Genomic DNA, 17,114 nt, shown 5'->3' on the forward strand with positions numbered 1-17,114 from the left:
ACCCTTCTATTACCTTCTTAACTCCCCATCCAGCTCTTCTCCATGCTGCCGGCAGAGTTGTCTGACAAATGTAAATCTTATCACAGGATTCCCCTGCTTAACACCCACCTGTGTCAGATACTATTCGTCACTGTTCCTCAGCCATTCCCAACACTGTTCTTAGAAGTTGGCATTGCTGGTTTCCTGTGGGAGATGCCCAAAGTGCCAAATATTCACCTTCCCAGATTCCCTTGCAGCCAAGGCATAGGAATATGCCTTGGCTAACTGGACTTGAGGGGAAGACTTCTGAGGGCTTCTGGGAAGCAAGTTTCTCTTTAATGAAAAAGATACAAGGGGGAAGAATTCCCTTTTACTTGCTTTCGGATGTTGTGTGTTGAAGCTGTGATGCTTGGGTCTGGACTCCCATATTGTGCTTGTGGAAAGAGCCCCACATTGATGAGTCCCTTCAGCTTTCAATTGCTGGCCTTTTTATTATATGAGAAAATTGAATGCCCTTACAATGAAAGCCACTTTTAAATGGGTCTTCTTTTGCAAAAGCAACCTGAGATATTGTCCACAGATCCCTACAGGAGACAATCCAAATTCCTTAGTGTGGGTACATCAGGCCTTCACAAGTTTGCCCCGTATCTTGCTCCAGTACCATTTTTTGCCAAACCCACCCTGCGTTTCCATTCCCCAGCCACACCAAACTATTTGCCAAATGGGACGAGCTTTTAGAAACCCCAGCCTTGAGTGTCCTTCTCTGCCATTGGTTACAGTCATCTATAAGACTCAACTCAAGTTGTTCTTGATCCTTCACACCTTTTGTGTGGAATGTTGCCTTCTTTATGCCCCTCTATACCTGTAAATACTTCCATTTTAGTACCTGCGGCAGCTCTTCTTTGGCTATTTACATGTGTGACTGCTCTTCCATCTCTAAGTTCTTTGGGGCACAAGAACCTGTGTATATTGATTTTCAGTTTTGTATGTCCAGTGCAGATGATCGTTAAATATTTTTTTAATAAATAAATAATTGGGTGAGTGATTAATTTGTTGATTCCAATTCTCAACTTCCCTTATTAACACAATGATTTTAGGATTTTGTTTTTGTTTGTTTTTAAGCGTATGAGTCTGTCAGCCTGTTTTAGACCCGTGCTTAAAAATCACCTGGGAATCTTGTTAGTGTGCAGATTATAACACAGTAGGTCTGAATGAAGCCCAAGATTCTGCATTTCCAACAAGCTCCCAGGTGATGCTGATGATGCTAGCAAAGTCATCAGGACAGCACGGCCCCAGAGGACAGGGGCTGCACCTGTCTGTAAGTGGATGATGCTCTAAAAAACAAGTGGAGACTTATTGAAGATGACAGATGACAAGGAACATACCTTCTATCCATCATTTCCATCCAGGAGCTTTGGTTTCCTTCTCTGGAAGTCATCTTCTTCAGTGATGGAGCTGAGTTTTTCTAGGGCTCTTATTTCTCATTTTCTCCAGCTAGAGTCCAGCCTAGGCCACAAATGTTGTTCCTTCCATACCTTTGTGACCATTGTCAGAGGCTCACCCGAGCTGAGAGAGAGAGGATGGAGCTACCAGGTGGCAGAGTACCTGGTTAAAGCAACAAGTCAAAAATGAAAGAGTTAAACCATAAATCACTCATTGCTATGGTATCAGCAAGTCTAAAACTGGAAAAGATAATGACTGGCCCTGTTCCATTTCCCCTTGTGGAAAGGCACAGCAGTCCAGAGTCAAGTGGATCAGCACAGATGTGAGGGTTGTCTTGCTCTTGAGGAAGCCCCTGAAGAAAAGGTAGTTTTTTGGATCCTGAGATTGGGGGAAAGGGATGGGGGAAGGGCTCCGAGTGGAAAAGTACTGGGTACTGAGACAGTGAAGAGAGTGTCTTCAGGGTTTCCTCCCCCATGTCCATTCCTCCCTCCACTAAGGAGGATTCAGCAGAGATAGGCACCTGAAGAGGACCGCTGCTCAAGCCTCAGACAGGGAGACGGGAACAAAGGTGTCTCCCAGCTAGGAATGCAAAGAAGCCAAGAGTGTGACCAGCGAGGGGGGCCTGAGTGCTTGACTGCACCTCCCTCCAGATGCGATGGAGGCCATGCACCAAGGCTGCTGTGGCGAGGGCAGCTTCCCCCGGACCTGCCAGGCAAAGCCTCTGTAATTACCTATGGCCAGGACTAAAAACACACACAGGTTTTTAACCAGGAGCTAGTCTCCTCAATAGTGTTTCTCACCAAAATATTCACTTGAAATTCACTCATATTCATTCTCCTTATCTCTGTCTCCTTCTGTCCCCCTTTCTCCTTTACCTCCTTCCCCCTCACACCTTCCACCCCCTGTGGTCCCACTCATTCTTGTCAGCTGTATTAATTCCACGACTTAGTAGCAACAGACAACAAACATTCATTATCCCACAGTTTCTGGGAGTCAGAAATCAAGGTGCGGCTTAGGTAGGTGCCTCTGGTTCAAGTTCTCTCATAAGGTTGAAAACCATCAGCCAGTGTCATTTGACTAGGAGGCCCACTTTCAAGCTCACTCCCGTGGTCACTGGCACTGCTCAATTCCTTGTTGGCTATTGGTGGGAGGACTACCTCAGTTTCTTGCCATGGGAGCCTCTCCTTAGGGCATTTTATGACATGGCAACTGGCTTTCCTCAGGGCAAGTGAACAAGTGAAAGCACGTAAAATATCCACGTGGAAGGTATGGTCTTTAAAAAAAAATTTTTTTTTAATATTTATTTATTTTTGAGAGAGAGAGAGAATGAGAGAGAGAGGAAGGGACAGAGAAGGAGACACAGAACTTGAAACAGGCTCTGGGCTCTGAGCTGTCAGGACAGAGCCCTACACAGGGCTTGAACTCACGAACTGCAAGATTATGACCTGAGCTGAAGTCGGATACTTAACTGACTGAGCCACCCAGGCGCCCCTGAAGCTACAGTCTTTTTATAACATAATGTCACAAGTGACATTCCATTACTTCTGCTGTATCTTGTTTATTAGAACTAAATCATTAAGTCCAGCCCACATGAGAGGGTATTACCAAGGGCTTGAATACTGGAGGTGGGGGTTTGGGGGGCCTTCTTAAGGGCTGCCTACTGCAAAAGCCCAGAGGACAGTCTCCTTACTTCCTGACTGTTCCTGTAGCACGCTATAGAGCCTGTTCTGCCTGTAAACAAACTTTTGATTTCATTCTATTCTGTACACCTGTCTTATTACCCCAAGTGATTGAAGCTCCTCTTTTTAATGGAATCCCAGCTCCCTAGGAGTCAAGAGCACTGGGTCTCATCCCTTACTTCTCTTACAGTCCTTGCTGTCCCCATCCCAGGAATAGATCTAGGATAAATATTTGTTGATTATGATCAACTCTCAACTTAAACTTGTTTAAACTTTTTCTCCTTTAGTCTAGCTTTCTGGGGCTCTGGGATTTCTGTGGGAACCTTTATATTCAGAGCCTTTTCCTGCTGAGCAAACAGACCTCGTCTGGGTCGATAATCCTTGCTGGGAGAGTGAGGCAGGGTTATTGTTTACACTACAGAGCTGTCTTCTAATGCCTTGAACATTGGAATTTAGCTACTGAGAGAATCAGGCATGATTTGGAGCCCTTTAGAGCAGAGAAAAGATGAAAGACGAGAACTGGCACTTTGTGTTGAGTTTCTTATTTAATCCTCCTAACAAATACAAGATAGAGTTTATCACCCTCACTTTCCAAATACAGAGTTTGGGACCCCACAATTAGCCAGGAACAGAGCTAGAACCTGAACCCAGACCCCAGAGTCTTTCCTTCACCCCTGCCTTATGCTTCTAGGTGTGATTTCCAGAGTGATTTACCCTCAGATCAGGGTCCCTCCTGCTGGGGCTATTTGCAGTGTCACTCTCCATGATTCCTGTGGCCCATTCTGTGTCCTGAGATGCCCCGTAATACCTGATGAATGAACTCATCCTCCTCTGGAGTCGGGGGTGGCCAGGGGGCTTCCACACTCACTCCCAAAGGCCAAGGAGAACATTAGACGCACCTAGCCAGTTCAACTGATTCCAGGAGTGGCGGAGTGGAGTGAGGCAGGGAGAAGCTGGTTTGGGGGAAGTGTGGTAAAGAAATCTTGTCAGAAGCTCTGAGACCACAGGAAGAAAAGGTCACTTGAAATGTACGTGTATATATATATATATGTATGGCTTTGCCAAGCCGACTTGTTTGCCCTTTTCCGAGGGACCTCAACAGCCGCCTCAGTCCCCTGAGTGGGACACTTGGTGGAAAGTAGTGTTGCAGGAGACATTGAGCAGACCCAGAAATGTATACAGAAAGAATTACCATATCAGGTCTGATGCAGGTCTGTGATTTGAGAGGCCAGCTTGCAAGGTTGGCCTCTGGGAACTCGCCTTTTGGGAGAGTTCCCACCACCTCAACTGAAAAGTAGCTCACCGTGCCTCAACTGTTTGTGCAAACAATGTGGTGTATGCCGAACAGCTACTTTTCTTCCGAGAGTCTGGAATTTTGGGGCATGCTAAGCAGACAGTGCCTACATGAGCAGCCCCCCGTAAAAACCTTGAGCACTGAGTCTCTCTTGAACTTCCCTGGTAGCATCATAGAGTTATGATTTGTTGCTGAGGGAATTAAATGTGTCCTGTATGACCAAAGAAACAGGACTCTTGAAAGCTCATGCCTGGCTTCCCTTGGCTGATTTTGCTTTGTATCCTTTCACTGTAATAAATCTTAGCCTTGAGTTGATTAAATACTGAATCATGTGAGCCCTCCTGGCAAAACATTGACCTTGAGGTGGTCTTGGAGACCCCTGACTTTCTAGGAAAGGAGGAGTGGAGGGGATGTGTGGGGGCAAGAGCTTTCCCTGACTAGATGTCTATAAATCCTCTTAACTTCACCACTGTCCAAACTTCTCCCTCATGATCTTCCTCTTTCCCTCTCAGGGTCTGTAATTTTTTCCATTCCCTCATTGAATGGTCTCATCCTTCAAAACAAATGCTTGAGGGTGTCCTCCTGTGATTCAACCTTGTTTGAGCTCTGATATGGGAGAATGAGAACAGAGCTTAGTAGTATGAAAAACTCTTCAATCCTTTGATTAATAAGTAGGCTGATAAAAAAAAATACCTATAGGTTCTCCACTTAAAATTCTCCTCTCTGTTAAAATATCTGAAGTGGTGTTCTTTGAAAATGTAGATGAATGTCACCTGGAGGGGAGTCACAGAGCAGAAAGAGTATCATTTGGCACAGACACAGGAACAGGAGTCAAAGCGCCAACAACCCCGTAAGGTGGTTGGGAATGTGGCAGATGTGAGGTTTTCCCCCCACCCCAAATCTGAGAGAGAACAAGGGTCGGAGCAGGGCCAGATCCAGTGGGTAGTGAAAAGCCTTTTTCACAACATTGAATTTCAAGTCAGATGCAGGGAGATGGGGAGTCATTGGATGGTTTTTAACAGAGGACTGAGATCTTGATTATCTTTTCTAGTTCAAAGACTATATATATGAATACCTGAATGTCTCAGACCATTTCTGAAGAAGTACAGGGCCATTTTGGAGAAATTGGTGCTGTAATTTTATGTCCTTTTATTGTAATTTCCAGGAGCTGAAAGCCATTGAGTCATCATCAGGGATCCTGCCTGGTTTGACACTGTTATTTCCATTCCTTCCTCCTTGCTTTTTTTTTTTTTTTTTTTTTTTTTTAAAGAAATAGAGGCCTAGTCTGCAATGAAAAGCCAGAGTCCTCATTTTTCTTCTCTACATCATTGTCATTCAAATTAATTCATTTAGTGAATGGGCTTATGATTTGCACTTAGAAGAAAATTACCATTTAAATTTTTAACCAGAACAATGGGGTGGTAAATCAACAGGAACTCATTATACCCATTTCCCAGTGGGGTGTAACCCCTGACCCAGCCACACAGCTGGGGAGAAGCCCACTGACTACAGGCTCCTTTCCTGCTCAGATACTGACTTCTCCTATGATAAAGCTCCATTTACCCTCTGAGCAAAATTCTAGAATTGGTTGATCAACCATACTATTGTCACATACTAACACCATGAAAACAATTAGAAAATGGTATAATAAAAATCTTTCAAGAGTTGAAAGCTAAACTCAACACTTGTAATAGAATCTTCCCCTTCTGATATGAAATGATGAATCTCATTTCTTAAATATTTTATTGTGTGCCCACTATGTGCCAGGCACCATTTTAAGCACTTTACCTGTGTTATTTAATTCCCACAACCCTTTCTTTAGCAGGGACAATTATTACTCCTATGTGATAATTAATTTTCTGTGTCAACTTCATTGGGCCCTGAAGTGCCCAGATATTAGGTTAAACATTATTTCTGGTGTTTCTGTCAGTGTGTTTCTGGATGATATTAAAGTTTGAATTGGTAGACCGAGTAAAGCAGATTGCCCTCCCCAGCATGGGTGGCCTTCCAATCCATCGAAGTCATGAATAGAATAAATGTTGAGTAAGGGAGAATTCTCTTTACCTGCCTATCTCTGAGCTGGGGCATCAGTCTTCTCCTGCCTTGGACTCAGACTGGAATGTACACCTTTGGCTCTCCTGAGTTTCCAGCTTACTGACTGCTGATCTAGGGATCTTTCAGTCTCTGTAATAATGTGAGCCAATTTCTTACAGTATATCCATCAATCTTTCTCTCTTTCTCGCTCTCCTTCTCTTTCCTCCCCCACACCCTCCCCCACATCTAGAGATGTCTAGATATTGTTCAAAGAGAGAAAGATGGAAAAAATAGTCTTATTCCATTTTTCTGGAGAACTCAGACCGACACACCCCATTTCACAGAATTAGAATCTAAAGCACAGAGCCAAGATTAACATGGCCCTGGTAAGAGGATCCAATCTGTCCAATTTCAGAGATCATAGTGTATGGTCCAGCTCACCACATAGTAAAGAAATAAAAATAACAATGAGTGTTTGATTCTTTTGCCTCTCAAGTTAGCAAATACAGTGAAAAAAAAGAACCCTATATTGATGAGAGATGGGAAAATGGGACCACCGGCGCAGCGTTGGTGGAAATATCAACTAGTACAATCTTTCCAAAAGACAGCTTGAGGATATCACAATGCAAAATGTGTAGACCCTGTCATTAGCTGGCTCCTCAAATCTCACCAGTGCAACCTGTTGCTAAGTCAAAACTGAACTTACTAGCTCTCTGCCATGAAGGAGACCACCACCTTGAAAATCGTTGGCAATGTCTCAGAACAGGAAAGGGAAAGTCAGAACTTACTGAGAATGAAAGTGTGGTTTAAGGTAAGTCTTTCAGTGGAGGTTAGGAGGAAGATGACATTTGGTTTGGATTGGGTAGGAATAATCCAGGGTTGGTGAGAACAGCAAGGTGAGGATTTTGAGGGGAGGGATTCAAAGGACCTTACGGCACGCTCTATTGATATATTTTTTGAAAGAGCTGATGGGTCTTTGGGAAGTTTCTATAATGAGCAGTCAAACCATTTGCTTGTGCAGGACAGTGAAACAAAGTCAGAGTTCTGATCAACAGGACAGAGGTGGGATTTGTTGTTCATTTTGGTAAAAATTATAATGAAGTTAAAGTAGATTTTTAAAGGTTGATGAAAAATAAAGGTCCTTTCAGGTGGTCAACTTGAATACATCACATAAATTACTGCTTAAAACTTCTTTAATGGCTTACCACAGCACCATTAATAAAAAACAACCCAAATGACCAACAATAAGGGAACTGGTTCAATAATGTGTGGCACATCAATACAATGGAGTTTGACCATTAAGCCACTAAATAAATGATTGTATGGAAATATGACTCTGCTAGTATGAATCACCACCCAGCCTAGGTGTCTTTTTCAAAAATTTTGTAGTTGTCCAGCCTGGCACTGCAGGGAAGAGCTCTCCAGGATAGCTAGAAAGGGGCAGGCTTGGTGTGGATGGGCTGTGTTCTTACTATAGGCAGCTTGGTCTAAATGAAGAAACCTCCAATTTTCCAGGATGCAGGTGATATAAAGCCCTAGTTTTGGCAGGCATGGACTCTGACCCCACACAGCTCCTGGGCAGTGAAAGAGTGCTCCCATTCTCTCACCCAGCACCTCCTGGGCAGCCTTCCCAATCCAGGACCATTCTCCTAGCTCAGTGCCTCTTGTGTTCATATCTCCTCTCTCCTCTGGAGTTCTTTTGGTCAGTCAACTTCTACACAACATTCTTGATGCTCACATGCTCTTCCTATCTATCTATCTATCATCTATCTATCTATCTATCTATCATCTACCTATTATCTATCCATCAACTATCTAGCTATCTATCCATCCATCTGTCCATCCATCTATCCATCCATCTATCCATCCATCCATCAACTATCTATCTATCCATCCATCCATCTATCCATCTATATCTATCTATCTATCTATCTATCTATCTATCATTCATCTATCTATCTCTGTCATAGTACTTATCATACCACATTCTGATGTCTCAGTTCCTTCACCTCCCATCACATTGTCAGCAACTCTAAAACAAGGTCCATGCCTTGTTCAGTATTTCTAGTCCCTGGCATGTAGTAGTCATTCAATGTATTTTGTTAAGTAAAGGAACAGATGAATATCTCTCATTAAATCATTTGAAGAGTTATCTTTTCCTTTTGTGAACAGATCTTAAGACTATTTCTCAAGTCATTTTGTGTCAGATTTTCCTTGATCCAGAGGCTATATAAAAGGGAAGTCCTTCTGATAGCACTTCCCAGTCTGATCCCCTGTAAAAAAAAATCATCCAAATGTCCCAGCTCTCAGACTTCCCACTTGTAGGTCCCAAAGTAGCAAGACTTCTTTGTCTAAAGCATGAGGATGGTGTCTGATATAATGTATGAAAAGATATTCCCCTAGATCTGAGATGGAGACAAATAAGTAGATTTGGGCAAGTGCACTGGGTCTTTCCTGGTTTCTCTCAAAATCTGGGATCAAATATGGGGCAACAAATTCAGCGGGGTGTGTGTTGGTGTGGGGCGGGGTGGGGCGGGTAGAAAAGTTTCCTGAGGAATCTACACATCTTTAGAGAGAGAAAAGCCCTTAAAGAAAGTTGAAGAAGAACTTTGGAGAAACCAGAAAATGATGAGAAACCTGAGGAACAGGAGTTTGATTCACTTTATTCTTATTTTGTCTGGGAATATGGTAGACGGTTGATGTCAGTGAGGAAGTAGGTGCTTGAATCCTCTGTTTTCTTTGCCATTAGAGGAAATGACCCCTACCTTTGAATGAACTAGGGGTCCAGGATCCTGGAGGTAGAAAAGAGAGAGCAAAACATGTGCCAACACCAGTGGTGAGCACAATGCAGTAAGAGTAGTTTGAAGGGGTGCTTGGGTGGCTCAGTCAGTTGAACGTCTGACTTCGGCTCAGGTCATGATCTCACAGTTCACAAGTTCAAGCCTCGCGTTGCGCTCTGTGCTGACAGCTCAGAGCCTGGAGCCTGCTTTGGATTCTGTGTCTCCCTTTCTCTCTGCCCCACCCCTGCTCGTGCTCTGTCCCTCTCTGTCTCTTAAAAGATAAAATAAAACGTTAAAAAAATTTAAAAAAAAAAGAGTAGTTTGGAAAAATCAGTCTTATAAACCCTCCATTGTTGTGTTTCAGGGTTGGACGTATCCTTATTCCCTCTTCAATTTCTTTCTCGGTGGAAAATGTCTCAAAAGAACAGCAAATTGAGTTGTTGGGATTGGGGCTTGTCATATAAAGAAGGGAAAGGAAATTAGGGTCCTGTCTCTCTCTTCATGACTGTGCCATTTAGGAATTTTGCTTATTAAATGGGCCTTTCTTCTATGCCCGCAGAAACTGTAGGGCTACGTTACTTTATCATTCTCCTGTGCCATCTTTCCCATCTCCCTCTGTCTCCTCCCTTTCAAAATGGTTTGGTCAGAAGACACCGAGATACTGCTCTATTTCTCATAGCACACAGAGGAATTTCTGAAGCTCTAAGAAAATCCTAACCTAGCTAATTTTTAGAAACAGCAGAAAAGATGCATGGAACATCACTGGGCACAGCCAAATGATTTAAATTAAATAACTCTGAGTTTACAAGTTTCAAGAAGTAGGCTTTCATTGGTTTTGGTGTCTGCTTCTCCCTGTACGTTTGCATTTTGAGAAAGAGTCAGGAAATGGAAATGAGAGGGCCTGTTTCAATGAGGAAAACATCTAACTACCAGTAAAAGGAAAAAAAAAAAAAACTAAACAAACCCGACTACAATGGTTTAAATAAATAAGGATTGTTTTTCTCTCAAAAAGGAAGTCTGGAGATAGTCCATTGCTGGTGTTGGTTTAGAGGTTTGATGATACCAGGGCTAAGGCCATGGGGATGTCTTGGCAAGTCCCTCATGGTTGTCACATGGCTGTTCAGGCCATCATGTCTTCACTCAAGAAAGGGAAAATGCAGAAGGGACAAAAAGGTGGTACAATAGTCCCCCCCCCCCCTTATCTGCAGTTTTGCTTTCTGTATTTCAGTTACCCGTGGTCAACCACAGTATGGAAGCAGATGTTTCTCCTTCTGATGGATTTTTATCATCTCTCATCAACACAAGAAGAAGCAGAAGGGTGAGTACAGCACAATAAGATATTTTGAGCCAGAGAAAGAGAAACCACATTTACATAATGTGCCAACACCGGTGGTGTTGTGTATTACAGTATATTATTAAAATTGTTCTATTTTAATATTAATTATTACTGCTAATCTCTTATCTTAGCTGGTTTATCAAATAAAGTTTGTTATAGGTATGCAAGTATAGGGGAAAAAACATAGTATATATAAGTTTTGGTACTATCCACAGTTTCAGGAATCCACTGGAGGTCTTAGAGCATATCCCCTGTGGATATAAGGAGGAGACTCCTGTACTTTTTTTTTTCCACTGGGAAAAACAATAACTTTTCAGAAGACCCTATCAGACATCGTTGCCTGGAATGATGTCACATGGCCATTCCTCCATTTAAGGAAGGCTGGGAAAAAGAGACTTTTGCCTTCCCAGCTTTGTAAGAGAGCCAGTCAGGAGAATAGCACTGGGAGTGTCTGTTGGTTCCACCTATCTTCAGTTTTCCATGGTGGCCCCCAGCCTCAGGTTGGAACATTCTCTGCCTGTCTTCTGTTTGTGCTTCATTGTTCTCCTTGCTAGTTCACATTAGTCAGACAAACTAGTTGGGTCAGCTTTTAGACCTTGTGTATATTACCTAATGGATTTAACAGACCTTTTTCAAAATGAGAAAAGCACACACTTTTAGGGGACAGAGGTGGGAGAAGCAGGCTGGGCAAGTACATGAAGAAAAAGCTTTGGAGGAGAACATCCTCAGAGTGCCGTTTGCCTTTGAACCATGTCTGTCTAAAATACGCTATTATCACTTCCCAAACAGGTGGAAGCCAGTCCCGGTGTGAAGCAGACTCAGAAGCCTATAGCTTTGGGGCACATCAGGAAAGGCAGTCCCCTAGGGATCAATCAGAGGAGAAGCTGGGCTCCTCTACAAATCAACCTAACTCAAAACCCTCACAGGGAAATTGTTCACTCCTTCAGTGCATCATCGTAGGGCCCATTAAAGAGTAACGAAGAAAGGACTCTGCCGGAACCCCAGAGCACGCTGGAGGTTGTGAGAAGGACCAGGTAATGTTTAAACTGATTGTGGAGAGGCTGGCTTTCCATCAGAAAGGCTTTGCAGGAGTGCAGAGAGTGGGTGGAACAGCCAGGCTTTTTCTCCATCCAGGAGGCACTCTGGCGCTCTCAGCCCATACATCCACAACTCTGTAACTCATTGCTTTCCTCAGCACCAGTGGCTTCTTCACCCCAGGATCATAATGTCCATCACCATAGCAACCTCAATAATGGCTTCAAATGAGATCTTTTTGATCCTCAAGGATGCTGATGTACATTTTCTTTCTTTTCTCTCTTTCTCTTCTTCCTTTCCTTTCCTTCCCTTCTCTTTCTTTCCCTTCCCACTCTCTCTCCCTTTGTCTTTCTTTCTTCTCCACGAGGCAGGGCAGGGCAGTGGTGGAAGGGTAATGAAAGTCAGGGCTGAAATTAGCTGTTGAAGTTGCTACTCCAACAAGAAATGGCACATGCCTCGAGGCAGAGGATGAACAGATGGTGTGTAACTTGTACTCTCAGCCTCTTGAAGCATCTGCCCTCACACAGATTCTCAGATCCTCTCATAAGGAGAAGGGGATTTGCATTATGGCTACAGGAAATGAGAGAAATGGGATTGCTCTCCTAGGTAGAATTTTGATACATAAACAAGAAAATAAGAAGACCGTTTTTCTCTTATTGCTCTCTCTTGTGCTTGCTCGTTTTTCAGAAGCAGTCTGCTTTATGTGGAAAGATTCGACAATTCAATAAATTCAGCAAACTTTTATGGAGTGTCTTCTCTTTATTTGTATTTTATTGTTTATATCTCACCTCTTCCAACAGGAATTCCAGGCAGCTTACAATAAAGGATATAAAAGACAAGACTAATAAAATAGAAATCAGGACCAAACAAACAAACAAGCCAAAAAGCAAATATTCTAACCACTAGGGTTAACATAGTGGTAACTGGGGATTAAAATTTAATTTGAGAATCCTAAACACAGTGACAAAAAAATTTATATTCTCATCAGTTTCTCTTGGAGAAAACAATTTTTCTCCTACTAAATCCTGAAAGACAATTCTCTTGGGGAATTTGGATTTAGTTGACATTGAGTAGTATACCCTTCTTCTTCCTCCTCCCCTTCTTCATCATAAGCATCAGTGACATTTATTGAGAATTATTTACTAAGTGACATTTATTTCTTGACATTTATTGAATATGCTAGATACTGTCCCAAGCACTTTAGATATACTATCTTATCCTTGAAATAATCTTAGGAGGTATGTGCTATTATTATCCTCATCATCTAGGAGGGAAAATTGAAATATAGGTGAAGTCTTCTATATCATAGACTTGGTTCCTGAGCCACTGTTCCTGCCGAGAAGATATGTTCATTTGTTGAACCTAACACTTAAGGTGTCCTTAAGGACCAGGACTGGCTTGTGTCAGAGATCTTTCAGACCATTTACATGCCCCCAGGAGAGCCACGTGCTTTCTCAGGTGGAAGAACAGGGAGCTTTGCCTCAGTCAAGATGACCTAGACCTAAGCTGATGAAGCTAATATTCTGGTTCCCACTGCCAAAGTTGTTCTTATTGTGGAAGGGGATGCAGAAGGTTGATTCTGGCCAAGGTCTATTCCATCCGTTTGGAAGTAAGAACTGAGAAATCAAGGTACTTCTGAGACATATGGTCCCACCTCATGGAGGCTTAGCATTCATGACCTGCTCAAACCAGTGAGGTCTGAACCTTCTTCAAGCACTTCAGTTTCTCCGTAATGCGTGGCCTGCCTCACTTATAGACTAGAGGGCAATAGATGCTTTCCGTTCCAGAAAATCCTCTGACGTGAGGACCAGTAGACATCCCGCTCCAAACACACAAGACGGGGTGGTCTGGTGCAAGTATCAGGCTGCCAGGATGAGTTCCAGAGGGCAGAGGGGCTGATAGCCCAAAGTGGAGAAGTCTGCCCCGAATAGTTTTATTTTAGTCAAGATGCCACACAAATACTGTGGCACCGGTGAAGGTCTGGAGTGGTCTGAGCAACTATTCACAGTTTCTCTCTCTCTCTCACTTTGGCACGATTGGAGTCCTCTCCATGAGTCTTGTGGTTATGTCCTTCAAAGAATTCGGCAGCCCGTTGAATCCGTTGGAGATAACTGTACTGAAATGTTGCTTTCACCTAAGTCCATACCCAGGTTTCTTTTTCATTATCCACATTTTGTAGACCCCCAGCTGCACTCGTCTAGCACAGCTAGTGATGCTTTGCTCTTTCCCTTCAGATTCCCCCTCCCCCGCCCTCCACCGCATTATGATTTGCACGGGCATATTTGAAATTTGTCACATTCCTCTTCATAATAATCATTACTGTTTCTCAAGTGCTTATGATGTAGCGGGCGTGGAACTAAGAGGTTCACGTAAAGTAATTCATTGAAGCCTCCACTTTACAGGGTGGGGATGATTATTGTTAATTTACACAAGACAAACTGAGGTTCAGAGAGGTCACATTACTGCCCCGGGTGCCATAATTAGTAAGTGGCAGAAGTAGGATTTTACCCCAAGAGACTGACTCCAAAGCCTGAATTTGCACCACTCACTGACCGCCTTCACCTTTCACTATCCATTGTACTACTGTGATGAAAAGTTTTACAAAATGGAGCACAGGAACTGTTTTGTATACACCACTACATGTTGCTTACACACGTCAAAAAGGCAGTTTTTAACATCAACATTTTACTGAATTTTAATTGTGAATATTACGTTGTGTTTACATGTGTTATCTTTTAACCTGTTGTAAATGGATAGCTACTCCAGAAAATAAATCTCTTAAGACTCAACGTGAGAAAAAAATCTTGTTAAATATTTTGTTAAAAATCATTTTGAGCTATTGCCAAAGAAACAGAAAATATTTACATTCCTCTGCAGTTTATGATGTAATTTACATAAGTACTCATGCTATTCCTATCCATGAATGTCAGGCATCCTAGTCCTGGCCCCCTATGGTAACCTGTATCAGTGTAATTATGATTTCAGCCTTGTGAGCCAGGTTTGGGTGGCAACTTTGCAGTTCATTCAACACACAGGAGTCTCTGACTAATTCCTGGAAACTGACAGCGTAGACCAGAACTGGGAAAGGTTCTGAGGCCCTAAGAGCCTTGAGAAGATGCAAAGCAAAGCAGAGACCCAGGCCTGCTGTCGCTGCTGTCCCCTAATCACTGCCTGATCTGCAGAGACTGCTCTGAGCACCAGCACTGTAGCTAGCATTCTGGGGACATCCAGTGACCTTTTCTTCTTACTATTATTTAAAAAAATTTTTTTTTAACGTTTATTTATCTTCGAGACAGAGAGAGACAGAGCATGAACAGGGGAGGGGCAGAGGGAGAGGGAGACACAGAATCCGAAACAGGCTCCAGGCTCTGAACGGTCAGCCCAGAGCCCAACGCGGGGCTCGAACTCACGGACCGTGAGATCATGACCTGAGCCGAAGTCAGCCGCCCAACCGACCAAGCCACCCAGGCGCCCCGACCTTTTATTATTCTATCTCTCACTCCCAAATGTGACCTTGGGCTATCTGATCTTCTGTCTGTGCCTAGGTTTTTCCATTTTTATAAGGGGTCTCCTCTCCTCTATTGGAAATGGCAGTTTTGCAAAAGGCTTTGTAGTCATTGAGGAAGGGAGGTCTTCAAATGAAAACCACTGCATCTATATCTGTATTTTTCTTTAGCGTTAGATACAGCTGACAGTTATGCTTTCTACTCTGTATTCTAGGATGTTTGTGGGTGGGTGTGGAGAGCAGGAGCAAGTAAAGGGAGCAACCTCCAAATGGCCCAAGGGCAGAAAGAAGAAAGAGTTTCCTGTTTCCTCCTACAGTGCTTGTAATACAGCAAAAACAGTCTGTCTTTGGGCTTTCTGGAGGGCCACTGGTCAGCCACACAGCCCTGCATGGTTTTTATGACCTTCATCGACTAGATTAAAGTAAGTCATTCTAATCAACACCTCATTGGTATCTTGTGGGAGTCGGATTTTTTAAGTGTTCTGAAAATTTCGCCAAGCCAGCTGGTGAAGGCATGGATGCTGGGGTCACAGGTCACCATAAACACAGAATCTAATAGCGGGATGCTTGCGGGGGTTTAACTACTGTTATCTACTGGGAGACCCATGCAGCACCATAGCGGCTCTTAAATCACATGGAAGAAAATTTTATGACTTGGAAAGAAGACAATGCAACCACTCTAACCCCGCTGCTTCCTATTAGGAAGAAAATGATTGGGGAACTCAGGAGCCACAGGGAAGCGTAGTACCAGTGACCATAAACCATGAGGGTTCAGCAGGAGAAGAAACAATTTCTCCAGCTTCAGACCCAGGAGGGATGGAGAGCACAATGAAGAGGAAGGAATCTAAAGACAACCATAAAAACAGAAGGAAAATTGGAAACGAGAAGTCCCCTGGGTAATTCATTAAAGAGGGGAATTAATTTCAGGTCAGACTATGCTGCCTCAGGTCTTCCCTACCCAATGAGGCGGCTGTTCAGGGCACCCATCCATTTCTGCATGGAACTCGGGAGTAATTCCACCCTGAGGTGGTCTCAGATCCCAGGCTCTCTGGGCTCAGCTCCCCTAGCCATACGCTTTGGATACAGAGAGGTGCAGGGGCTGAAGAGGAATGCATAGGGACAGGAAGTTTCTGCAGACTCACAGAGGGACCCAAGGTTATCAAGACCTCCGTGACTCTCGTGGACGTCTGCTTCATTCTAATAGTGATCCAGCCTCAGCTCTATTCCCTGACGTTGCAGATGGATTAGTCAGCAACTTATGGGTCACAGAATGAGTGAATCAATCGATCAAACCCGCAGAAGCCAACTCCACAGAACAGCAAGGGGGGCAAGCCAGAGTGAGACTGGGACAGGTAATTCCTTAGACTGCTTTTCTGCTCTGCGTGCTGTGAGGACCAGAGGCCAACTAATGTTTGTAATCAGAGTCTGTAAAATGCTTTCTGAGCGTGCCCGGACACGTAGGCCATTGTGTAGCTCAGAACCTCGTAGAGAGTTGAGGGAATTTCTACTCTCTCTTTTCTTTCCCTCCAACGGTGCCAGGATGGGCCTAGTATGGGGAGATAAGCCAGAGGAGAGCATTCCAGAGCAAGGGAGTTTTCATATGAGGGTGTAGGAAAAATTCACTGGGTTTAGTTTTTCTTCCCCAGAGAGTGATCCATGATGGTTTCTTAGCTCACAGAGAAGTTACAATGAGTTTAAATGACTTACGATATATTAAAGTATGTGTGAGGGTGTTTAAACACATCAGCATATCCTAAGGCCACATAGCATATAGCAAAACCAAGATGTCTAATAAGATGCAATTAAGGCAGTAGAAAATGAATGGCTATTACAGAGCAAATAAAGAAATATTTGAATAATCTGAACGTACGTAAACAAATAAATCATCTTGCATCCTTGGGTGATAATAAAATTAAATAATACACTGTAGGATTGGAGCATTTCTTTGATTTCACAAGACTAAGGGAGGAACAAGGCTAGCTTGGTTTTGATCTTCATAAATGTTATTAGTGATGCTGAAAATTGCAGC

General features: G+C 43.3%; 1 long non-coding RNA gene across 1 annotated transcript; it reads left to right on the top strand.

The window, feature by feature from the left end:
• Window positions 1-8,377: 8,377 nt before the first annotated feature.
• On the top strand, window positions 8,378-12,322 carry LOC109261655 (uncharacterized). The gene is made up of 2 exons (XR_002077478.2): window positions 8,378-10,527; window positions 11,335-12,322. It is a non-coding gene; the product is annotated as an uncharacterized LOC109261655 (long non-coding RNA).
• The last annotated feature ends 4,792 nt before the right edge of the window (window positions 12,323-17,114 follow it).

The sequence above is a fragment of the Panthera pardus genome, unplaced genomic scaffold (assembly GCF_024362965.1).
Source record: "Panthera pardus isolate Hobbes unplaced genomic scaffold, ASM2436296v1 HiC_scaffold_24, whole genome shotgun sequence".
In the NCBI taxonomy this organism is placed as follows: domain Eukaryota; kingdom Metazoa; phylum Chordata; class Mammalia; order Carnivora; family Felidae; genus Panthera; species Panthera pardus.